This window comes from Globicephala melas, chromosome 4, assembly GCF_963455315.2.
Source record: "Globicephala melas chromosome 4, mGloMel1.2, whole genome shotgun sequence".
Lineage (NCBI taxonomy): Eukaryota > Metazoa > Chordata > Mammalia > Artiodactyla > Delphinidae > Globicephala > Globicephala melas.
In genome coordinates this window covers 118,052,506-118,075,019 of record NC_083317.1, presented here as the reverse complement: position 1 = coordinate 118,075,019, position 22,514 = coordinate 118,052,506, and the positions used below count along the sequence as shown (strand labels likewise).

General features: G+C 34.7%; 2 long non-coding RNA genes across 5 annotated transcripts in view; one reads left to right on the top strand and one right to left on the bottom strand.

Annotated features, from left to right (window-relative positions):
* Window positions 1–17,379, top strand: part of LOC132597269 (uncharacterized) — a 48,521-nt gene extending 31,142 nt beyond the window's left edge. Inside the window, exons 5-7 of the long non-coding RNA XR_009563787.1 lie at window positions 2,859–2,923; window positions 12,327–12,562; window positions 14,758–17,379. This is a non-coding gene — a long non-coding RNA (uncharacterized lncRNA). The remainder of the gene's footprint in view (window positions 1–2,858; window positions 2,924–12,326; window positions 12,563–14,757) is intronic.
* LOC132597270 (uncharacterized) overlaps window positions 164–22,514 on the bottom strand; it is a 61,522-nt gene continuing 39,171 nt past the window's right edge. For 2 of the 4 annotated variants that reach the window (XR_009563788.1, XR_009563789.1), the window contains 3 exons: window positions 11,586–11,716; window positions 10,373–10,402; window positions 7,746–8,204 (listed from right to left, as the gene is read on the bottom strand). This is a non-coding gene — a long non-coding RNA (uncharacterized lncRNA). Of the gene's footprint in view, window positions 2,073–7,745; window positions 8,205–10,372; window positions 10,403–11,585; window positions 13,115–22,514 lie in introns of those variants that run through there. The other 2 variants (XR_009563791.1, XR_009563790.1) reach the window with 2 other exon arrangements.

Sequence of the window (22,514 nt, the reverse complement as noted above, 5' to 3'; positions counted from 1 at the left end):
GGGAGGGGTAAATGGGGAGATGTTGGTCAAAGGGTACAAAGTTTCAGTCATGCAAGATGGATAAGTTCTGTAGATCTAATGTACAACAATATGAGTATAGTTAACAATACTTTATTTTATACTTGAAATTTGCTAAGAGAGTAGATTTTAAGTGGTCCTGGTACACAAGAAAATGGTAAGTAGCTAAGGGATGGATATGTTAATTCGCTTGAATGTGGTAATGATGCACTATACATATGTATATCAAATCATCAAATTGTACACCTTAAATATACACAATTGTTAATTGTCAAAAAAAGCAAAAAAAAAAAAATCAAATAGCAGTATATTGAATTTTATGTATATAAAATAGAAAGTTTAACATTTACATATAGGCACATATTTATGTATATGGAAAATCAACTTTCATAAATACATTTCAAATTCAATTATTAGTTAAAGTACATATATTTTAAATGTCTAAAATGTCTTTTACATCTATTTAGTTTAAAATGTTCAAAATATTTTTACATCTCATGTTGCCAAATGAAAACTTGAATTAAAAATTTGGAAGTGAACATGTTAAATCCACAATGAGGTCATGAGAGCATTTTCTAATTACAAGTATATTCTTGGTTATATATCCAAAATTTATCTCTCTAGATGCAAGGGTATAGTTTTAAATTTCCCACTTATGAGAATTTCTGTGAAGTATCCAAGATATTATAGAATATATACAAAAATATATTTGTAAATAAATATTGCAACTTTAATGTATTAGATATATTAAAATATTGATATTTTAGATTCCATTAATTGGGATTTTTAGTTATCCAGATAAGGCCTTAGCATTGCTGGTATCTCTAGAAGCCTGAAAGCCAATAACTTCTTCCCTATCCAAGTTTATCAGAAAGCCAAGGCCAATTAGAGACTTTTATTATTTGGTTTAAAGAAAGCCAAGGCAAGTTAGAGACCTTTATTATTTATATAGCTAATATTGAAGAATGTGGTTCATAGCTGCAGGCAAATAAAATACCTAATATTGTTCCCAGAATTAAACATGTGTGCCCATCCAAAGACAGAGTTAGTCCAAGGATCACCTTGTCCTGTTTAAAATGTATGGCTTTGAAGAGCAGAGCTAAATTTATGCTGGGAGCAACTTGCTCAACTTGCTTGATACTGGTATATTTTAAAGCTTTTATCTGTTTTATTATAACTACCACTACTAATGAGTAATTAAAAGTTTTAGATAGGCAGATATATATAGTTACAGATATTTTATCTAGTTCTTATCTAATCTTAATAACACATGTTTCAAATAATTAATAGAATATTAATAAATGATTCATATCTATTTATCATGGCCAATCAGAAAAAACTGATTCTTAGGAACATTTCATTAAAATTAGTTTGTACATCTAGAATAAAAGTATTTCAACTGAGGTAAGAAAATATATGCTAAGTCTTTACAAAGGAGAGTCCCATGATTGTGAGTTATCACATTTCTGATACAGGTGGTCCACTTTCTCTGTGTGTTGTTTTTACTACCATAGTTCTCTAAACACCTAAGACTGAAAGGTAAAAGGAAAAACTGAAACAAATGTTTAAAAAGGCAAGTTTTGTGGTTAAAGAAAATAGTAGGTTAAAAAGTGATAAAATAAAAGTATGATTGAAACAAATGAAAATGATAAAAGATATTTAGGAGGCTTTTTAAACAACAATACTTAAAGATTCTACATCCTGTATCTATTGCATAGTGTATATTGACCTCTTAGATTCCACGACCTCTGCTCTCTAAGAAAATTTCTTTGTCATCCTCCCCAGTTACCGTACCATGAGTTCATTCACATTAATTTAACACATCATCATCTAAAGGATGTGATAAGTTGGTGTTTGTATCTCTCAAGGGACCGAAGAGATGAAAACTAGGCATCACCAAAAGGTATAACTTTAGGTTGTTGGATACCCTTGCATTTTTCTTAATTATTTCTGACATTTTATCTATTTCACCATGAAGTTCCTTGGAGAATACAGATGAAAAAATGTCTTCGTGACACAGAAGAAGAAATACATCTTCTCTTAATAAATCCCACCTGAAATCATATAGGGGAAGGAAAGAAGGAATAACAGTTAACATTTATCACTCATACTGTTTCATTTGCTAAACTCTTTTTGTAACCTGAAAGACAGTTTCTTTTCAGCATGAAAGAGATTTCAGGGTGAGGGTCTGAGAAAAAGAATTTTGGATACACTATATAAGGATCTGTCCAAGGGGAAATTGAGATGTGGAAACAACAAGCACTGCCTGTCCTAATCCTAAACTCTGAAGATAAGACAGCATTTTGTTAATTGATATATTCTTAGCACTTAGCATATGGTAGGTATTCAATAAGTGTATCTTAAAATACTTTGAGTTGCATATGGCATTTCAATTAAGATGTCATGAATCCTTTCAGAAATGTGTGCTAAACCAGAAGAACATACATAAACTAAAGACACAGACTGTGTATCTATTGCATACCACACCTACTGCCCAGGGCAAAACTTACTGTTTGTGGTATGTAACAGAGTTTATTGTTGAATCCATGATTTAAAAATTAAAAGAGCTAAGAAAATATTGAGGCAAAGGCAAAAATACATTTCTTATAAATGGTTTCTGTTAGTTTTTCTTGGCTCAAGAGGTTACAAAAGATGGCAGGACCTCTTCCAAGATGGCCCCAGTAAGCCATGCCTCCTGGTATTAATACTTTTGTGTAGTCACCTCCTATATTGAATCTAGGCAGATAATAAATAGAAGACAGTAGAAGTGACTCTGTGTGACTTTTAAGGTCAAATTAGAAGATTTGTTGTATCTAATAGCTTCCTCTTTGCTCTTTTAGAAGGAGCACTTTGGGGGAAACCAGCCACCATGCAAGAAGACTATCCTGAGATTGCCATGTTCTGAGTAAGTCCAAGCCTGCCACGTGGAAAAGCCCCACACAGAGACAGAGATGCCAGCCAGCTTCACAGCATTCTAGCTTTCTCAGCTGAGACACCAGACATATGAGAGAAGTTATCTTAATGAACTAAGCCAAATGGGTGGATAGCCATGCTTAAACTTGGAATCCGTTATTAAACCTTCCTCTGGGACTTGGGATGGGGAGGGTGAGTATTAAAGGGATAGCTTAAAGGAGGTTCAATTACCAAGAATCAGAACACACTCATACCAATCTCTTTGGGTCCAACAGTACAAGGAGGTGCAGTAAGATCAGCAGGCTTCCACAGGTATAGATATTGGTAAACTTAGGTATAATTAAGGAAGTTCCTATAATTTCATTTAATATTTTAAACTGGTGTTAATATAACTAATATCTTAATTTTAATTATTCTCTATATGGCCTCTTAGATTTTAATTTATTCTGTTATTTTCAATTAATAAGATCTTGTAGAAGTTTATGTTAAGAGTAGGTGTCTGCTATTGACCATGGCTTTATTTTTTCTGGTATGTGTCTGGAAATACAAATCAACTGAGGTATAAAACTTCTCCTGCTCTTTCTGACAAGTTACATGAAGCAAAAAGACCATAATGATGTCACATATGTGAACAAGTATTTTACTAATTACCTCTATTTAAAGGTCAAGACTAACCATGATGGCAAATAATCTCAATAACAGATTTGATATTAGACAAGAACTAGAAGGAAGAGAACAAAAATTGGAGAATATATTTTTCACATCAATTGATTTTTTAAATTGAATCATGCAGACTTTTTTTTATTCAACTTTAATTGGGTAGATAATCCCTATTATCTGTTAGGGATGTTGCAAAATGTAGAGGAAATAACTGAAAAGAAGACAGAGAAAGACTTCGTCCCCAAGGAGATTTTAGTGATGGAGCTGGTGAGTAAGGGCAAGTAAACAAACAGAAAGTCAACATAGGACTTTCCTGGTGGAACAGTGGTTAAGAATCCACCTGCCAATGCAGGGGACACGGGTTTTAGACCTGATCCGGGAAGATCCCACATGCTGTGGAGCAACTAAGTCCATGTGCCACAGCTACTGAGTCTGCACTCTAGAGAGCCCACAAGCCACAACTACTGACCCCTCATGCTGCAGCTACTGAAGTCCACGCTCCTAGAGCCCGTGCTCCACAACAAGAGAAACCATCGCAATGAGAAGCCTGTGCACTGCAACGAAGAGCAGCCCCCACTCACTGCAACTAGAGAAAGCCCTGGAGCAGCAAGAAAGACCCCAACACAGCCAAAAATAAAAGAAAACAAATAAATAAATTTATTTTTTAAAAAATCAACATAAATCTCCTTCAAGGTGTCAAATATTGAAGCATGTTAGTAATTATATGCAATCCTCACATAACTGTTGATAATATAATCCTGGAAAAAATATTCCATCTTGGTTGAGTCGTGAAGGTAATTCATTATTAACAACAGATACTGTGGTATGTATATATTGAATATATTTGGAATTTAAATTTTCTCTTTGTATGTGCCTGTATTTAGGCCAATAATCATATTATGTTCTGTTCTTCATTTTCCTCTTGTGTTGTATTCCCTTGTTCTTTGACCATAGAAGCAATGTGGCAATGAACAGTAAGATAATAAAAGTCTTAGGACTTCATTCTGGATATTTTCTTTTGACTTATCTTCTTGTTTATAAATTCTTTCTTCAGTTATATTTAAGCTACCAATAAACCCTCCATCAAGTTCCTGATATAATTTACTATAATTTTTAGATCTGGAGTTTATATTTTGTCCTTTTTTGTAGTTTTTAGGTTTCTGACATTTTCAATTTTCTTGTTTATCTTCTTGAATATATAACATAATATATTATCATATGCATCTCTCTACTCCATTATCTTGACAACCTGTGATTGTATTTCTACTGACTCTTATTTTCTTGGTTTTCATTTGTTTTCCTTTAATGTGTTTACAGTTAATTTGGATTGAGGGTCAATAATTTATATGAAATGAAATCTGTTGGGTGGCTAGAACATTTGCAATCAAAAATAACTTAATTGCCCTCAGGCTTTAGTACTTGCTAGGGAGGGTCTACTTTTAGGTTCCCTTCTTCCTAGATAATAGCCTTTCAAAGTCGTATTTCAGAGAGTGTTTTCTGGCAGATGCTGTAATACAGTGTTGATCCTCCTAGTTTGGAGGCTGGTAGAAATTTTTCTCAGATTATTAGTTTCTCAGCTTCTTGGCAGATGAATCTAATGCAAAGGTGATAATCCCCAATATAGTGCATCAACCTGGCTATATGTCTTTTCCTGAACTGTGACTTTGTGAGTCCTCACTGCTTTTTTAATTATCTCATGTATTGAAGCAGGTTTTAAAAAATATTTTATCTAGGCTTTCTAGGTGTTCTCAGTGAGAGGTTGGTTCAAGTCACTTATTCCAACATTACTTAGAAGCAGAAGTTCTGCATTCATATTTCTTTGCATTCTTATGAAAATTTAAAGGAAAGGCAAAATATGAATTTATCACTGTTTAAAATTTTCTTTTATATGTATGTATTAGTTTTCATAGACTACATATAAGATTTTATTTTTTACCGGGAAATTTCAAGTTGTTTTTATTTGATTGTTCACAGGTTCCATGTCCAGCTCTTTAGGACACATTATGTTCAGACTGGCAAAATGTTCAGGTTCAACAGTCTGCTCTTTCCTGTATTGGGTTGGCCAAAGGTTCATTCGGGTTTTTCCGTAACATCTTATGGAAATATATGAATTACTAGTTAAGAATGGAGTAAGACCATTGCAAAATTATTCATTAGTAAATTATATTTTTAAATTATAGTTCAGAGTTCTTTGGTAATATACAAGAGAAACTAACTATGATTGCCAAGAGCCTTGGGCAGTTCCAAGGATTTCAGAAATGGTACCTAATGAATAAACTCTTCAGGGGAACTCTTTGGGTTGACGATAGTCCAAACATTTTTATACATTGGGCCTGTCTGCATAAAACACTTGTTTTGCCTTGGAGTCCTATCAACAAGGAAAAGTATGACAACATTTTTTACATAACTATTTACTGAGTAACCCCCTTTTTTTTTTTTCAAAAAAAAGAAGTTATAGTTTCCTCATTTATTGTAGAGTCATAACAACTCTGCAAGACAAATATTATACTTTTCATGTTATACAGAAGTTAAATAACTTGTTTATTTCCCTGGAGTCAGAGAAATGAGTAATATTGGTCTGTCTTGGGAAGAAAAAATTGGTTTAAAGACTTTAATGTTCCTAAGATCATAAGATCAGTAAATGACAAACTGGGATTTCCACTTTAAGTCTTTCTTTTATGCCACATTATCTCCTTACATTTGGGGACAGCCTGTTTTCATGAAATTCAGAAGAAAAAGTTACAATAAAAAGTAAGTTTTCTCTGTTGACCTTAAAAGAACGATGTAATATTGAAAGCAATCTTGCCACTATGTTCATTTTTTCACCTCATCTTTAGGATTATGATCTGTATTGTGTTATATCTATCTTACAAGAACATTAATAGTATTTTTTTTAAATGGACGCAAAATAAAATAGTATAAAAATCTGTATATTCCAGAATACAGCTATTAAATCATGTTACTGGACATAAAGACAATGAGATCTACTACTGATGTGGGATAATGGTAACCATTGATTAAAGTAAGTTATTATAAGCTCATTAATAAAGCTGTGGTTTTTCATACTTGGACAGATCTCTTTAGGGAAACTTCTAGATTAAAAATAAATTTTATTATTTTAGCTAAGAGCAAGCCTTTCTAAAGTCACAGGAATTATATAGCCAATTAGTAGTGCTAGTTACCGGTAATGTTAGAAATCCCCAAAAGCCAAACTAATATTCTCTAGCCAAGCTTATAAGAATATGGAATATCCTCAAATGGTTACTTTCTCTATGCTTGGCTTCCAAACATTCTTCAAAAGTCATCTCATCTAGTAGCTAAGTATTTGTTTTATTTCACATGATTTTTTTTTTCATCTACAATGAGGTAAATTTGGTAACCAATAACCGAACCAATAATTTCAATAATTTATGTGTCACTTTATTTATTTAAGGTATGTGTTATTTATAAACTGATGCTTGAAAATCTCTACCTAATCAAAATCATGAGCATGGTAACTATTTTTTTTAGTTTCCTCCATGAAACTAAAAAATGTAATTTTCTACATGTAATTTTCTACAAACTTTCTAAGTCAGATGCTTTATTTTGTCATATTCTTGAGTGATAATAATTTAATTTTAGCATTTCTTTTATTTATATTTTAAAATCTCACATCCTAATAGAGTATTATATTAAAATTATTCTTTTAAAATTATAGCATAGCAAAATTGAGCTATTTGTAATGAGGTGGATGGACCTAGAGTCTGTCATACAGAGTGAAGTAAGTCAGAAAAAGAAAGACACATATATATGGAATTTAAGAAAAAAAAATGTCATGAAGAACCTAGGGGTAAGACAGGAATAAAGACACAGACTTACTAGAGAAAGGACTTGAGGATATGGGGAGGGGGAAGGGTAAGCTGTGACAAAGTGAGAGAGTGGCATGGACATATATACACTACCAAACGTAAAATAGATAGCTAGTGGGAAGCAGCCACATAGCACAGGGAGATCAGCTCGGTGCTCTGTGACCACCTAGAGGGGTGGGATAGGGAGGGTGGGAGGGAGGGAGATGCAAGAGGGAAGAGATATGGGAACATATGTATATGTATAACTGATTCACTTTGTTATAAAGCAGAAACTAACACACCATTGTAAAGCAATTATACTCCAATAAAGATGTAAAAAAAAATTATAGCATAGTGAGACTCTATTGGATAGCTATACACATTAAATCTATTTTCAAAATCTGCAAGTACAAATTATAGATTTCAGTGTACAATTAGACATAAGTGCTTTTTCCACTAATATAAATTTTAGAAATGCTAGATTGTTAAGAATGTAAAACTAAACTATTAAATGCAGAGTTATTTGATAAAAAATACATTGATTTTTAAATTATTAATAAGGCTTTTTGTGAAATGAAATAACTACTGGGAATAGGGGCCAAGTGTTTTCAAAAGATGAAATGGTACTTGACTGGAAGGTTCTCCTGGCAAACTTGGTGCATCTTGGTAGGTACATCTGATGTGAGTCAGGTAAGATCCAGAAGTCACACAAGCGATGGACCACAGAGAAGGATGGAAAGGAGAGTACGCCACAATCTTCTATGCCAGCCAGAAAAGGAATACATCCTACAGATGTGAGGGTAAAGTTCAGGGACTTTACATGCTGAGGCAGCCCTAGAATTCTGTTTCTAAATATCATCTAAACACTTATATTTGATTTTTGTGTCATATTTTATGTTCATGAAAGTTTCATTATATCTTGCTAAGGGTACTATTTTTCTGTATTTAAAAGAGAGTGATTTTGCTGTCTAGCAATATTACCTGAGCCTAATTACATAGACATTTTAGTGTTTCATTTCCCTGAGATAGTTATTATAATATTACACTTAGGTTATTTCTTAATTCTCTTCACTTAATTCTTACCCCTTAAGGAGTGCATTATTATCCTCCTTATAAAAGCTTATGTTTGGTGAGGTAAATTTCCTTTAGACAATGTATTAGAGGAACCATTTTCTAAACACATATTTTTTTGACTGAAGTCTATCTTTTTTTCAACTCATCACTATGGAAAAAGTATTTTGTTTCCCAAAAGCTGAGAATACTTTCAAGCAATGTGCTCTTTTCTCTACCTAGAGATTGTGTAACCAGTCATCACTCTAAAGTGAGTCTACCTTTAATTTTGTTTTTTTAAATCCTCCAGAGGTGGTTTTATCATTCCCTCTATTTTATTTTTAATTTCTTGTTTATGATGTATTTGGAAAATGGCTGAGTAGGTGGTTGAACACGAATGAAATTGTATGTTTTATTGGGGATTAAATCTGTAAGCTTAACCTCAATAACACCTTGCTTTTAATCTTAGTGGTGCTATTTTTGCACCAAAAATCATTACACATATTTTTCACTATTATAGAATGGCTGAGCCTGGATAGCCCTTGAAAAAATACATCTTTGGCCTGCCACATTTTTTCATTATTTTCTATGGTCCTTCATGTCTTTTTCTCTTTCTCCCAGCCTATTTCATCCCATGTCATGTTTTTCCAGTCTGGTTACCATTTTTAAAATATGTTAACTGAACATATTTTTTAAAATATGGTTTTACTTAAAATTCTGAAGAATGAAACTATAACACTAAAGTATCAAGTGATAGAGTTAGATTTTAGATGCCTTCCTTGGTGCCCCCTTAAACACATATAAGTGGCTGCCTAATCTACTAAACTATGCATTTCTTGAGCAAAAGAATTTAAGTACATTTGTTTTTGTATAAATCGGTATGTGTGTGTGTACTCATATATACATGCATGAGCATAAGACTAATTTTATGCATCACTACATTAACATATATACTAGCAGTTTATTGTCAATGTGTTTGAATAAAAATCTAATTTATCTTATCAACTATCCATAAGACAAGTCCTAATTTGAAATAATTTAAGGAGGACTTTGAGAAAACAAACAAATCATCCTTAACATATACAAAGCAAATATTTCATTGAGGCAGATAAATATCAGAATAAAACTTACAGAAAATATCAGAAGTCAAAAAAATCATAGATCTTTCAGCCAGTTCCACATTAATTTAGGATTAAAAATTTAAAAAGCAAATCTAGGTTTTATTCAGACATCATTCTCATCCTATTATATTCAGTGTTAGTTGCACCATCTAAATTAAAGATAATTAAAATTTTTAGTTCAGCAATTTGTTAATAGCACTCATGAGGAAAAAATTATACAAACTGATAAAAACCAATGTTTTCTTTTGTTATTTCAAAGTTATTTGCCAACAGGAGGTTTAAAAAAGAACATGCAAATGGGAAAACTGTACCAACTAACTACTATATTTAAATGAAATCTATTTACCTTTTATCCAGTCTGAATAGATGCTTTTTAATTATTGCTAATTGTTTAAGAAGGCTTTGCATCCCCGGGAAGATTTAGTCTGAATAAATTTAATTCCTTTAAAATCTCCTTCAGTTACAGGCAAATACAGTAAGAAGCCCCATAGATATGGCTGTAAATAGTCATAAAGGCAGAAACATTTAAATAAGTAGAGCAAGGAAGTCTTCCCCAAAAGAGGCAGAAAAGCTATATGGTTAGGATGTAAGAGCCAAACATGAAACACAGAGTTGAAACATTTGAGATGGCTGTGAAAAAGGTCTATGTTCACTTGTTAAAGAATGCGCTGGGGCAGACGAAATCATATGAATAGTTCTTTCACAGGTCACAGCGTCCATTCAGCCTGTGACATTGTTATTACCCACAGAAATAGATGTGCCTAATTAATATTCTGAACATACCTGGGAGAACATTCTTAAGGAAATCATCCTCTGGTGGTTTGAGAATTAAAAAAAAGAAAGAAAGAAAACAGTAAGCATTAAAAATTGGATCTAGATAACAAAGTCAACTGCTTTCAAAGTTTAATGCCAGCTGCAAATAGGAGTCTTGTTTGTGTACATTTCTTGGTATAAATGGTTGTGCCTTGTGAAATAAAGTTCAACAGTAGTTTGAATTTATTAGTAATTATATTCTTGCCATTTCAACAAATAACAGGCAAAAGTCAGCTACAGAAAGTTTGTCATAGTAAACTGTGCAAATTCATATAATAATGAATAATGTAGCAATTTATAAATTGAGCATTAATTAATGTAAAATGCTTAGAGTGAAAATACAGTATCAGGAAAAAGAATTTAGTATTTTCTTGAAAAAGTAGGTATGTCATTGATTGGAGAAACAATCACCTGGAAATAATGTTTAAGATATTTCTAAATAAATTATTAATTTTCAATATATGATTAAATCTAAATTTCTCATACACAGCTACAATACAATAAGCCATGAACTTCTCAGTTTTTTTATTTTGAACATTTTACATTTACAACAGCATTTATGGAAGATTAATTATACTTAAAATTTTACTTTTGCAAATTGGGATCTAAAACCATAATTAGTTTAAAAATATAATAAAAAATAGACTGTAGGACAAATTTTATGAGCTATTTTAATATATAAATTTAACATATGCATATTTATATATAAATGACATATATAAGCCCACATATATGTATAACGCATACATATATACATATATTAAAGAAAGAACTGAGGATAACACTATAGAATATTCAATAAAACAAGATAAAGGTACTTACTGAAGAATTTAGTAGTTAACGTACTTTATCCTGTTTACATACCTGCATTTAACAAAGTAATACATTCTGAAATGGGAGTCAGGTGTTTAGTGCCCAAACTTAATACAGTATGTATAAAACAAAATCCCTATTGAAATGAATGGAGCCATTCATTTCCCAGACACAAAAAGCTGTAGTTTCTTTGTCTTGCTACTTTAAGGCCCCTTGGTAGCATTTTTCCTTTTTTATGGTGCTTTAGGTATAGATGCTGCTCTGCTCAAAAATCATGAAAAAACTACAAGTAGCAAATACCTAAATATGTAACGGGTATATACATGCTCCTCAGGATAAATAGATTATGGACAATTAATGGTCATCGTACCTCTGTCTTCATTTCCACTTGTTCCTGTAGTGTACACTAGTGGCTTATTAGGAATATAACCAAAGCAGTAACACAAATTCCAGGTTCAAAGTTAACTGAGGAAAATCTGGTTCCTTGCTTCTTGAGTGTTCCTTGTGAAAAGAACAATAAGCAATGCAGAAACAAAGTCATAAATGAGTATCATTCAAGGGACCACTTACAAAAAACCCCATGTTATATTTTTGTCTGGTTGTAAGTATATTTCAAATTGGATGATCAAAGGAGGATTTAACACCACTTCAAAAGTTGTTAAATGCAATAGGTGGTCCTTGTTTGGATTATGATTCAAACAAATCAAACCAAATGTGATCATGTTATGAAAAAAGAAATCAAAGAAATTTGAGCACATTGGATATATGATGACATTTTAAAAATTATCTTTTTTAGTTGTGAGAATGAAATTGTGCTTTGGATTTTTTTAATTTGTGGGTGAAATGATGTATTGTCTGGAATTTCTTCAAAATAATTGGAATGGCGTGTAGAAAGTGGGTGGATGTATTGTGGTGATATTTGAAATATGTTCAAAAATTCTTTGATATGCCTCCTTTCAAGATGTGGAGCTTGATTCCTCTCTCCTTGTGCGTGGGATGTGTGTCATGACTTACTCCTAGCAAGCAGAGTATGGCAGAAATGACAGTGTGTGATTTCCAACACTAAGTTACAAGAGTCATTGAGCCTTCCTTTTTGTCCTCTCTCTTGTAGATCCTGCTCTGTGGGGAAACAGTGGCTGTCATGAGAACATTCCAGCAACCCTATGTAGTGAAGAAGTGAGTCTTTCTGCCAACAACCCCTGAGGACCTGAGGCCTCCTGCCAACAACCATGAGAGAGAATCACCTCGGAAGTGAATCCTGTGGCCCTGACCCTACTACAGATGACCACAGTCCACGCCAACAGCCTGACTGCAAATTCGACTGACTCTCAGAGCCGCCCAGCTAAGGTGCTCCCAAATTTGTGACCCACAGAAAAGGCGATGATAAATGTTTACTGTTTCAAGCTACTAGGTTGTTGTTGTTTGTTTGTTTTTGTAGTAACATATAACTAACAGTATCTATGAAACCAGATTCTCTATCTGTTAAGTTTTTGATGCTATTGAATAATGAAACATGAGGAGTTATTATAATATTTCATCTACTTTCATGTATATTTTAATAACTTGATAACTTTTTTATAATTAATTAATTAATTTTTGACTGTGTTGGGTCTTCGTTGCTGCGCTAGGGCTTTCCCTAGTTGCGGCGAGCAGGGGCTACTCTTTGTTGCGGTGCGCAGGCTTCTCATTGCGGTGGCTTCTCTTGTTGCGGAGCACGGGCTCTAGGTGTGCAGGCTTCAGTAGTTATGGTATGTGGGCTCAGTAGCTGTGGCTTGTGGGCTCTAGAGCACAGGCTCAGTAGTTGTGGCACACAGGCTTGGTTGCTCTGCAGCATGTGGGATATTCCCGGACCAGGGCTCGAACCCGTGTCCCCTGCATTGGCAGGTAGATTCTTAACCACTGCACCAACAAGGAAACCCAACTTGGTAACTTTTTAAAACTTGTTTTCATTTTTCTTATTCCAAGCTGTCATTTAAATGGAAATTATAGACATTTTGTTAAAGTGTAAGAACTTATAGTTTTCTTTAAAAAGAGTTCTTTTAAACCTTTTCGCTATTTTTTTCTCCAATAGTCCATAGATACATTTGGATCATACTCACCATTTTCCAGCAACTTTCCGAAAAGTAGATCTCAATGAAAAAAAAAAACACGCTAACAAAATCATGTAGGGCTATAAAATAGAGCCAGCACTAAGCGGGGACTTGGAGAAGTGATTTAGGTCCTCCCCACATCATAATTTTTATCACACTCTCACAAATAAGCATACTCTGTGAGTAAAACAGTGTGTTTTCTTGGCAAACACAGCTTCCAGATAAGACCCCTTGAGCTCTGACTGTACCAAAATAAGACTATACATGTGAAAGACATTATCTTTAAAGATTGCTGTGATATGATTACCTAAACCTCTATCTAAAATGAATATAATCAGTGAATATATATTTAATAGCCTTGAACTAAGGGCTAAATGAAAATGAAATATATTTTAACCTAAGAAAAACAAAGTTTTTTTTTTTTTTCATAGAGTAAATTCTGAAGGGATTAATTTCTAAAGTTTTGTGTCTTTGGTCTTCAAAAATGTAAGTTCAGCATATCATATTAAATAGAAAATGTATCTATTATCAACTATAATCAGGCTTTTATAGAGGAAAGTAATGCATATTAGGCACATCATGTTTGATACATTTTATTATGTTGATTTCTCACATTTTCCCTGTGAGTTACTTGTTTTTTTCACATTTATAGAGGAGGAAGGAAAACTTGAAAGATAAATTCTCTTGCTAGGATTACACAATTAAAATTAATGGTTCCCGGGCTTCCCTGGTGGCGCAGTGGTTGAGAGTCCACCTGCCGATGCAGGGGACACGGGTTTGTGCCCCAGTCCGGGAAGATCCCACATGCCGCGGAGCGGCTGGGCCCGTGAGCCATGGCTGCTGAGCCTGCACGTCCGGAGCCTGTGCTCCGCAACGGGAGAGGCCACAACAGTACCACAAAAAAAAAAAAAAAAAAAAAAAAATTAATGGTTCCCTATTTCATATTTGAGCTTCACTGAGTCTAAATTCCCAAATCACAGGGAGAACTGTTATGTACCTAGCATTGTGTTCTGTTCCATGTGGACAGAAAAGAAGACTACAGCATAGCCTCTGCCCTCAGTATATATTTAAATGTAAGGAAACAAAATATTAAATGGAAAATATCAGGGCATGAAAATATTAATGGTATACTGCCTGGGTCTGCTATCATTGAAATGGAAATCTACAGGAATTAGGGATGTGTGTGGTCAACAGCAGGTGAAGAAATTTTCATTAAGGAGGTGAGATTTTAAGTAAGCTTTGAGAAAAAAAAGTATAATTTAGATAGACAGAATGTAGTGTGTGGGTATTATTGGTTAACTTAATCCCCACTCCCAGCCACCTTTCAGTTGAAGGAACTGCGTAGAAGAGTTCTAAATGATGATATTTAAGAAAAAGTCAGCTGTGAGATTTCTGGGAAGCCTGTTGCCTTCTTCACACTCCTTTCTCTTTTCGCTTCTTGTTGGAACTCAGATGTGATAACTGGAGCTGCCTAGAGAACATGCAACGCCTCAGGGTCACGTCACTGAGCTGCTCAACTAGCACCAGTAAGTGCTCATCAGAGCCTTCTTGTTATATAACAAAAACAAACCCATGTTTGTTTAAGGCTCCATATTTGGGCTATCTATTACTTCTTGCACAAACATTCCTAATAGATATGGAGTGGTATACACTATTCCAGGTAAGAGAAAAACCCTGAAAATGCACTCATCCTGCGCATAAAAAGTTTAAACTTCCATGACTGATAGTATTTGAATATAACTTAGTCTGATTCCAAGTCTAATCTTTGGCTAATAAATCCTGATGTGTTGCCTGAGAGAATCGGGCTTATTGTTTCCTTTAAGGTCTCATGTATTAATCTTCTCCATATAGTTGTATCTGAGATCATCTGCTGAATATAGGGTGGAATGAAGATTATGAGATTGTGTGAAGTCCTGAATAATCTCTATTTGGAATGTTCAATGGAAGCCCTGGACCCACCCATGAAATGAAATAAAAAGCTGGATAAGCAACTGTGGAGGTCAGTTGGAAGTTAGTAAACTAGTATTTATTACTTTCGAGAATTAAGTTCTATACTCAACTGTGGTGACTGGGTTTAAGTTAGTTCGTGTAATTTTCTTACTTCTGGTACATTTGGAAGGGATAGACGACAGTATTAAAATTGTTTTATATAAGAGATGAAGGAAAAACATGACCTGGGCTTCAGTTTAAGGGATTGATAATGTTAATACTTCTGACTGAAAGGAAGCTATTTGAAAGGAGTGTTTGTCTTGGAGGGAAAGAGATAATTTCCCTGTTGGATGTATATGCATTTGAGTACCCCTTATGTGGACTTAGTAAGCTGCTGAGAACAGGCACAGAGACAAAGGCAGTGGGTTATGAATGGAGTTTGACATTAAGAAGTAATCAGGAAGAAAAGCAACAACAACTAGAAAAGTGGCTGATTTAATTAGACCGGCAAGCTAAAATTGCAGGTATCAAGAACAGATGTGTGAGCTTCCATAAGGGGAAGGCAGCAGTGTGAGGAACGAATATCGTGCATGGAGATAGAGCAGCAGTTAGGAAGATGAAGTGTCAAGAAAGCCAAGGGAGGGGACTTCCCTGGTGGTCCAATGGTTAAGACTCCGCGCTCCCAATGCAGGGGGGCTGGGTTGGATCCCTGGTCAGAGAACTAGAGCTTGCATGTCACAACTAAAAGATCCCGCACGCGGCAACGAAACTAAGACGCGGCGCAGTCAAATAAGTTTAAAAACAAAAGGCCGAGGGATACTGGTTGGGGACTCGGGAGAGCAACACAGTCAAGGGTAGGGCTGGGATTCAGGAAAGACCCTGCTGTTAGAAGGCTTTGGTGACCTGTAGGAGAGTAGAGTTCTGGTTGTGGTGCGGATGGTGAAGAGCCTTCATTCCAGGAGTGGGGGAATGAGTGCAAGGAGAGAGAATAGACAAAGCCTGCCCAATAAACAGCCGATTCCAAAAAATGCATGTGCAGGATTGACGTGAAGTTTCAGGAGGATGGAAGGGGTTTATTCTCAATGTGGCAGCTGTTGGAGGGTGCAGATCCTGGAAGCATCAACTCCGTTTGACTTAGCAATTTGGGATAATATATTTAAAGTCCTTTGCTTGTTTCACTGTGGTAATTGCTTCTGAATTTTTGAAAAAAATGTGTGAATATTTTTGAGCTGTACAAAGGTTATAAAAAATTATTTACTTCACTTTATAATAATTGCCCTGAATTACAAGGCACAATTAAGGTGCAGAAAGTTGCAAGTATTCAGCTCTTAATGAGAAAGTTTCTTCCTACTTTTAAAGATCAAACAAAAATTTTTACAATATGTTTAGACAGAAAAATGTGTTTTGTTCATGGAAAAATTTTCAGTGTATTTTTAAACTTATGCTTTTGTATCCAACTTTATGAAATGTAACTATTCTTTGCTATCTACATTCTAATCATTATTGTATGGCATCAGAAAGCTGCAAAAACATCTTATTATCATGGCTCCGCACAAAATTGCCTTTATAGGATTGAACACAATAATTTGATTTTAAAATAATGCCACTACTTTCATCTAGTATGTATGTAGAAAGTAATCATGAACAAAATATCTACATTAAATATTAAAATAAAGACAATAAAATGACTGAAAAAATGATCCCATTCCTTATGCTATTCATTATTTTTTATTTAAGGTTCACATGATTAATTCTTCTTAGGACGCCCATGCTAAGAAAACAAAGAAAGTAGCAAAACCATTAAAACAGTGTATGCCATGTGTTTTGTTTCTGATAAATAAACAAAAACAAGGAGACACAATCTCTTTTTGTCTAATGGGAGCTCTAAAACCACCATGTTCCTTGATTCCCCTCAGTTCTCGGGAAGCTCAGTTGAAATTTTTTGAAAGAGCCTCCAGCAGGTTAGCTTTTTTTGGCATGATTATTTCTCCATCCTGGCTTTACTACTTGGCTTTTCTATTCTTTCTCATGCTTTATTGGTTTACCATTCTATGATATCTTCTTTAATATCATCAGTTTTCTTATAGCCATTTTGAAAGGGGGCAAAACATAAATAATGAATTATATCATTGTCAAATCATACTAACGTTCAATAAATAAATTTGTTTTGTTTTGTTTTGTTTTGCTTTTTTTTTGTGGTACGCGGGCCTCTCACTGTTGTGGCCTTTCCCACTGCGGAGCACAGGCTCCGGACGCGCAGGCTCACCGGCCATGGCTCACAGGCCTAGCCGCTCAGCAGCATGTGGGATCTTCCCGGACCGGGGCACGAACCTGTGTCCCCTGCATCGGCAGGTGGACTCTCAACCACTGAGCCATGAGGGAATCCCAATAAATGTGTTTTAGGGAAAATATTAAGATAAGTTTTAAAAGAATTAACTAGTCTTAAGCTAAAATTACAGTTTTAAATACCATTGTTATTTAAATGAATTTAGTTGAATGTTGAAGTCAGTTTATTAATGAAACTTACATTACTATTAAAAATAATCTAGAGACAAAAAGAGGACAATAGATTAGACTATTAATCAGAAATGTTCTAGATTGTATAGGGTATGAAATGAAAATAAGTATAACCAATTAAGCGTAGCAGATAATTTCCTGATCTGGGAGACTGTAAATCCACTTCTTACTCTGACTAGACTACTGAAATGTATCTGATCTTGACTAAGGCTTGACCTTTTGAGATTTCAGTTTTTTCATCTGTAAAATGAATAAATTTGACTTACCAGTAAGGCTCCTTCCAACTCTAAAACTTCTTTCCTGGAATGGTTTTTAAAATCTTTCTATTTTAGATGCACTACTTATCTTTGTTTTGTTTTATCTTGTTTGACTGGATATAATAATGGGTTAGGAGGAGCAAAAAATTGCATAGAAACCACACAGGAAAAAAAATATAGATATCTCTGGTGTTCCAGAATTTCTTTTGAAAGACTATGCTTAATACACTAGTAAACTTAATTTGGAAATGTTTAACTTCCAAAAGTTTGTGAAATTTTAAACAACAGTGAACCGCACTTAAAACCAGTTGCATTTTGCTGTAAAAGATAGAGGCTGAGAGTCTTTTAAGCGTACTTATGATTTTGGTATCTTATAAATTTACATTTGGTTTGCTGGGTTCTCTGTATAATGTGTTTTTGCACACTTTCTTTCAGAATTTCAACAGATTCAACCAGTGGGAATCTGGAAAACAGAGTTCAATGGAAATGAAAACTACATATTTTAACATCATTCTTCACTTTTTCTCTGAGTTTCCAAAAAGATTTGATTCTAATTTGATTTGGGAGTGAGTTTACTAGATTGCCCATCTTGATTTCAGATTGACAGCTGGAGGGCATTCAACAACCACAGACCTAAGGCAGAACTACCTAAAGTAGAACTATAGTTGGAGGGAAACCAAGGACTCTGCATCAGTAAAATTTCCATGTTACTGATGGTTTCTTGTTTCTGTCCTTTTTCAAGTATTTGAGTGTTTTTTTTTACTTTTGTGTTTTAAAAGCTTTGTGCTTATATAGAACCTCTGGTAAAGGAATGGAATCCAAAAGAGCAATATCATTTTGGCTGAATTGTTATGGAAAGCTGGTAAAAATCAAGTTTTTATAGTATCCCCCTGACAGCATCAGACTATTGAGAACTTTCCTTAATAACAATGTACATTTTAATTATAATAGCTCAGCTTCTTTAACATTTTTTTTTTTTTTTACTATCTTCTAACCTACTGACATAGTTGTTGAGAAACTTATGAATGCTTCAATGGAAGAAAAAAGTCACTACTTAAAACACTAACATAGATGTTAGAACAGTTATTGAAGTAATTGACTTTCTGAAGCTGCATAATTGATAGCCTCCAAATGTTAAATTAATTTATGTAAGAGCTATCAAAAAGCTCCTCCTGAGTTTTCCTTATTTTTCTGGGAAAAAAAATATAATGTCACCACCAACAACCCAAAGATGATTAATAGAGAGAGTTAACAAAACCAAAGATGATTATTTGGGAAAGTCAACAAAATTGACAAACCTTTAGCTAGACTAAGAAAAAAAGAGAGAAGATGCAAATAACCAAAATCAGAAATGCAAGTGGGGACTTTATTATCAATCTTACAGAAATTAAAAGAGAATAAGAGAAATTAAGAGAATAGTGAACTATTGTATACCAATAAATTTAATAATCTAGATAAAATGGACAAATTTTTAGAAGCACAGGATTTAACAAACTGACTCAAGAAGAAATAGAAAATCTCAACAGACATAAAACAAGTAAAGAGATTGATGCAGTAATCAAAAACCTCCCAACAAAGAAAAGTTCAAGACCAGATGACTTCACTGGTGAATTCTATCAAATATTTAAAGAAGAATTAATACTAATCCTCCTCAAACTTTTCCAACAAAAAAAGAGGAGGGAATACTTTCTAACTCATTCTATGGGTCAACATTACCTTGATACCAAAGACAGATAAAGAAACCACAAGAAAAGAAAGCTATAGAGGAATATCCCTTATGAATATTGATGCAAAAATTCTCAACAGAATACTTGCAAACTAAATTCAACAGCATATTGAAAGGATTATACATCAAGTGGGACTTATCCCAGGGATACAAGAATGGTTCAACATAAGAAAATAAAGTAATGTAGTCCATCATACACTTAGAATATAAGATTAAAAACCCACATGATCATCTCAATTTACATAGAAAAACATTACACAAATATGTGTATACACATGTAGACTATTGGAGTATGTTAAGGCTTCAAGAATCCCATCAGTTTATCAAGGGATAACTTTATTTTTTCTAGCACATGCCTCCTATCATTTTCTTCCCCCTTTACTTCTTTATTTTTTTGTCTCTTTATCGCCTAGCCATCCTACAGCCTCTTCATGTGTTGGCTTTTATTGTTGACTTCGTTTTATGATTCTCTAAGTTGCATAGAGGATTTAGAAGATTTTATCCTACTTCATTTAGTACTTACTTCCTAGTGTAGTTAGGATTAATGTTTATTTTTCTTTCTTTCTTTCTTGGAGAAAGGCATCCCAGAAAATCAACCTAATATCCTATATCAACTTTCCTAAAGGCTAGTGATAGCCACATTGTCAAGAGAGATATGGCAAGATATCACAAACTCTACTAACTAAAAGCTCTATTACAAAGCTCTGAGGGGGATGGAGGTCCCTCTAATGAGCAGGAAATAACCTGCCAGCTGCATGGCTGGTAATAATATGGATGTGGAGCTGGGTCCAAAGAGGAATGCAGAGTTCTCAGAGCCTGTTGATAGAGCTTGTTGAACTCTGTGGGGAGGGTGCTTCTAGAGACAGGGCTCATTTTGTCCATTCCGAGATCCAGTCCTACAAGCCTCCTAGGATCTGGACTCATCATGGGGCAACCACGAGAAAATTTGTGTTACAAAGTCTCCCTTCATTTCTTCGTTATCATATTCTTTTACACTTTTTTAACACAACAGGTTCTAAAATCCTGCTTTCCTCATTTTTTCCACATATGACTTTCATTCTCTCCCCTGGACAAGTCATGATTGGTCTTGATCTCTTGCTTGTTAGATAGAGACTTCATGACTAATAATCTCTACATCCCAGTACCTGCTATGATGTCTAGGACACAGTAATTATCCAATACATATTAGTGGATTGTTATAAGATATTAGCTAGTTGGCTTAAATACATCCTCTTTTTCTTTTCAGAATCAATTTCCCAAACATTACTAGTCAACCAATTATGACTGTAAATATTAAACAAGGTGCTTGGCTGACGCTGTAAGGATTTCAAAGATGTACGTACTTTGACTTTAAGGAAATTGTTTTAAAAATAAAAATACAGGGCTTCCCTGGTGGCACAGTGGTTGAGAGTCCGCCTGCTGATGCAGGGGACATGGGTTCGTGCCCCGGTCCGGGAAGATCCAACATGCCGCAGAGCAGCTGGGCCCGTGAGCCAAGGCCGCTGAGCCTGCACGTCCAGAGCCTGTGCTCCGCAACGGGAGAGGCCACAACAGTGAGAGGCCCGCGTACCACAAAAAAAAAAATTAAAAAATGAAAATAAAAATAAATAAAAATACACTTAAACTATGAGATGAAATTTAGTTTTGTCAAAAAAATATTTACTATGGCTTTATGCTTTAAACCACAAACCGGATCAATACTGAAAAACATTAGAGGAGGCCATTATAGGGTATAAGCAATTAAGTGTTATTATAATTATTATATAATATGATTTTTAAAATAAACTTATTTATTTATTTTTGGCTGTGTTGGGTCTTCGTTGCTGCGCATGGGGTTTCTCTAGTTGCAGCAAGCTGGTGCGCGGGCTTCTCTTTGCAGTGGCTTCTCTGGTTGCAAAGCATGGGCTCTAGGTGTGCAGGCTTTAGTTATGGCATGTGGGTGCACGGGCTTAGTTTCTCTGCGACACGTGGGATCTTCCAGGACCAGGGCTCGAACCCATGTCCTCTGTATTGGCAGATAGATTCTTAACCACTGTGTCACCAGGGAAGTCCCTATAATATGATTTAAATGTGTAGCTAAAACTATTAATGGAAGTGCAAGAGGTAAACTAGAGTTACAGAGAACACTTCTAACAGAACACCTGAGCCTCAAAGGATTGGTAGTTATGACATTAGAATGCAGAAAATGCAGAGCATTCTAGGTGAGGGCAGGAGCAAAAGTTCTAAAGAGAGAATTTACAATGTGTGCTTGGAAAATAGGATATAATAGAACAAGTAAAGGATTCCTTAGAACTCTGCATCTTAGAAACATTCCCTTTAAAAAAAAAAATTATGGCCAGAATGGGTATCTTAAGAATATTTATATATGAGGAGACTCCTTCTCTGGCTTTACTTGCTGGAAAATGAGCTGAGAGACCAACAGGACTAGCTCATGTGGACCAATAGGAAAATGACAAAGATTGCTAGTTTCCTTAATCCCTCTTTTTGCAGGAGAAAAACTTATAAAATGGTTAGATGAAGGAGGCAGGATGTCCTCCTGATGAAAATCCTTCCCTAGGTAAATTTATGTCAGAGAGATGGGGCTGGGCCCAGGAAAAGGTTCACCCCCTGATGGCCGCTCCTTCCCCTGTTCCCTGAAGAATCACGTCCTTTCAGCTGATGCTTAAAAGACCCTTGCCTGACTGGGGTGTAGGAAGGAGAAAAAGTGCCCTAAGGGGAGGGCGCAAAATGTCTAAACAGCCAAGCCAAGGAGGAAAGCAGATGTTATGGGTTGAATTACA